This window comes from Delphinus delphis, chromosome 2, assembly GCF_949987515.2.
Source record: "Delphinus delphis chromosome 2, mDelDel1.2, whole genome shotgun sequence".
Classification (NCBI taxonomy): domain Eukaryota; kingdom Metazoa; phylum Chordata; class Mammalia; order Artiodactyla; family Delphinidae; genus Delphinus; species Delphinus delphis.
The window spans coordinates 45,420,450-45,423,949 of record NC_082684.1 but is presented as its reverse complement, the minus strand read 5'-3'; the positions used below and the strand labels follow the sequence as shown (position 1 = coordinate 45,423,949).

General features: G+C 36.0%; 1 non-coding gene across 1 annotated transcript; it reads right to left on the bottom strand.

Annotated features, from left to right (window-relative positions):
• Positions 1-611: 611 nt before the first annotated feature.
• Positions 612-672, bottom strand: LOC132421283 (U7 small nuclear RNA). The gene has a single exon (XR_009518559.1). It is a non-coding gene; the product is annotated as a U7 small nuclear RNA (small nuclear RNA).
• Positions 673-3,500: the final 2,828 nt, after the last annotated feature.

Genomic DNA, 3,500 nt, shown 5'->3' with positions numbered 1-3,500 from the left:
AAAATGCCCAAGAGTGTTATTGTTGGATTGTATGTTAGTCATATTTTTGTTTTGTATGTAGCTGCCCAATAGTTTTCCAGAGTTTTATTTTTCATTCTCAGGAGCAGTCTATGGATGATTCAGTTTTTTACATTCTTGGCAGAATTTGGTGCTGTTACTGTTTTTCATTTTAGCCATTTTGCAAGGTGTGTGGTGATGATATCATTGTAGTTTTAATTTGCATTCTCCTAATGGATAATGCTATTGAACATCTTTTCATGTGCTTATTTGCCATCTGTATATCCTCTTTGGTGACACGTTATTAATGTTTTTTGCTCATTTCCTAATTAGATTATTTGTCTTTTAATGTCGAGTTTTTATGTATTCTAGTCCTTTGTTGAATATGTGGTTTGCAAGTATCTTTTCCTAGTCTGTGGCTTATCTTTTCATCCTTTTAAGATTTTTTACATAGGAAAGTTGCAAGTTTTGGATGAGGTCTCATTTATCAGTTTTTCCTCATATAGATTATGCTTTTTTAGTCAAATCTAAGAATTCTTTGCTGAATCCTGTGTCCCCCAATTTTTCTTCTATTTTTTTTCTAAAAGTTCTAGTTTCACATTTTTCCCCCCTATGGAGGTCTTCTGGTAAGGACCAGAAACCTGCCAGACCAATTCTAAAAGAGCTATAACACTTAATTTTACATTGTACATTTAGGTCTGTGATTCATTATGAGTTAATTTTTCTGTAAGTTAAGAGACTTAAGTCCAGGTTCTTCCTTTTTTGTTCTGTTTTGTTTTTTTCACTACAGATGTCGAATTGCTCCAGTACCATTTTTTGAAAAGGTTGTCCTTCCTGCATTTAATTGCTTTTGCACTTTCATCAAAAATCAGTTGGGCATATTTGTGTGGGTCTATTTATGGGTTCTGTATTCTGTCCCATTGATCTATGTATTTATCCCTTTGACAGTACCACACCATCTTGATTACTGTAGTATATTGTAGTCTTTAATATCAAGTAGAGTGATTCCTCCCACTTTATTTTTCAAAATTGTTTTAGCTATTCTAGTTTCTTTGCCTTTCCATACAAATTTTAGAATAATGCTGTCTGTATCTGCCAAAAAATCTTGCTGGGGATTTCGATAGGGATTGCATTAAAGCTATGTATTGACTTGGGGAGAAATTACATCTTTACTATGTTGAGTCTTTGAATCCATGAATTTCATATGTCCCTCAATTATTTAGGTCTTTGATTTCTTTCATCAGTGTTTTGTAAATTTCAGCATAAAGATTCTGTACATGTTTTGTTAAGTTTATATCCAAGTATTCATTTTTTTGGTCATGAGTGGTACTGTGTTTCTAATTTCATTTTCCATATATCATTATTAATACATAGAAATGTAATTAATTTTTAAAATATTGACCTTGTATCCTACAATTCTGCTGAGCTCACTTACTAATTCTAGAAGGGTTTCTGTTTTTTGTTTTCTTTTTGTAAATTCCTTGGGATTTTCTACACAATTACATTATCTGCAAATAGGGACATTTTAATTTCATCCTTTCCAATCTTAATGTATTTTATTTCTTTTCCTTGCCCTATTGCAACATAGAACTTCCAATACTATGTTGAATGAGTTGTGAGTCATATGTTGAATAAGAGAGAGAGAGAAGCCATCTAGCCCTCTTCCTAATCTTAGGGAGAAAGCATTCAGCATTTCTTTATTAAGTATGTTGTTAGTTGTATAGGGTTTTTTGGGTTTATTTTTGTTTATTTTTTTTCTTTTTGTTTTTAGAAACTCTGTATCAAGTTAAGAAAGTTCCCCTTTATTCCCAGTTTGCTAAGAGGTTCTTGTTTTTGTTTTTTTTTTTCCCTTTAAGGATGAGTGTTGGATTTTGTCAAATGCTTTTTTTAAGATATAAGTTTTGATCTTTAATAATGTTTGGAAGGCACTCAGGCAATGATCCTTGTAGGTGCTGAATCACCTTCCTCAAAATAGATACATGGCACCTGTAGGTGGTCAAAACTGACCTTGCCCAGGTGTTTTCCCTTTCAGCAACTTGTCTTACTGTGTTGGGTGACATTTTATTGGTTTATTTTTCATGTTCCTTGAAAAACGTGAAAGGACTTTGTTTATTAAAACTCAGATATTTTCCTTATTCACATCTCCCAGGTTTTTCCACTCAAGTCTTAGTTCTGGCTTGAGAAATGTGTCTGGCTCAGAACTGATTATCAGGGTGGTGATACATGAGGGATCATACAGTGGTGGTGCTACAATATATGAACTGATTTAGATTTCCCTGTCTTGGATTATTCCCACTTCCCACCTTTGGAACTTCCTAAAATAACTTATTCACATGACATCCACAGTGACATCCTGGCAAAGCTTTAATAACAAGTTCTCAGGGTTGGAAGTGACCTCTGATTTGCTGATTTCCATGATGTAAATACTCCCACCATGGCTAATTTTAGGCACCATTATGATGTCACTGAGCATAGAGTTGGGGTGATGAATGGTACAAGCTGACTCTAGCATACCACTACTTACACATAACTCAGTGTAACATTGGTGACAGCCACCCCTAACACAAACTGCCCAGGCACTCAATTTCCCAGACTATTATGGGATTGCCACAGTCTTTTTTCCAAGTGTTCATAAGAATATGTAAAAGAAAGCATAGGTGGTCAGCATTACAGAAAGGGAGTTTAATGAGTAGCAAGTACAACTTTGGGGGGCATGTATCAATAGTTCATTCCTTTTTATTACTAAGTAGTAGTCCATGGTATGGCTGTACCGCTGTAAACTCTTCACCTGTTGTAGGATGTCTGAGTTATTTCTAGTTTTAGCTTATTGGGAATAGAGCTATTGTGTACGTTCATGTACAGGTTTTCATGTGAACATAAATATTTTTGAAATATGCCTTTATTAGTCTCCTTCTCCCTCTGTCCCCCACCAAAAGCCTGAAATCCAGGAGTAATATTTTCCTTTTTTTAAAACTCCAACTTGAGACATAAGAGAATTATTGGACAAGTACATTTGTGTACTTAGCAATGACATATTAGAATCTTAAGAGATGTTGGCCGTTGGAAGCTCATGCTGTAAATATGGACAGGTCTTGACTCACACATGAATTGTAATAAAGTGTCCTTGAGCATTCACACAGAGCATCGTGGGGATGGTTTGCTCTCCTACTGGCTTTTAGGACCTGCTGGCACCTTCACCCCGTCAGCACGAGCTTCTCCTGCTCCGCTTCCAAGTCCGATAGAATGAAGACTTTTTAAGCAAATAAACGTAAAAGCCATGTGCTGCACTTATGTGGCTGAGGTGTCTCAGTTATACACTCTTGAGATGCATCTTAGATGCCTGTGTTGACTGATGCTGGCCTGGCATCATGACTTTATGGATTTTCATTTCTCTGAAGCATGACCATTTTCCAGGGGGCAGAATGGCTCAGTAATGAACAGTGTGGGTCTAGGGCAGGCAGCCAGGGTTCGAAATCCAGCTGTTGTGGGTATTAGCTGTGGGA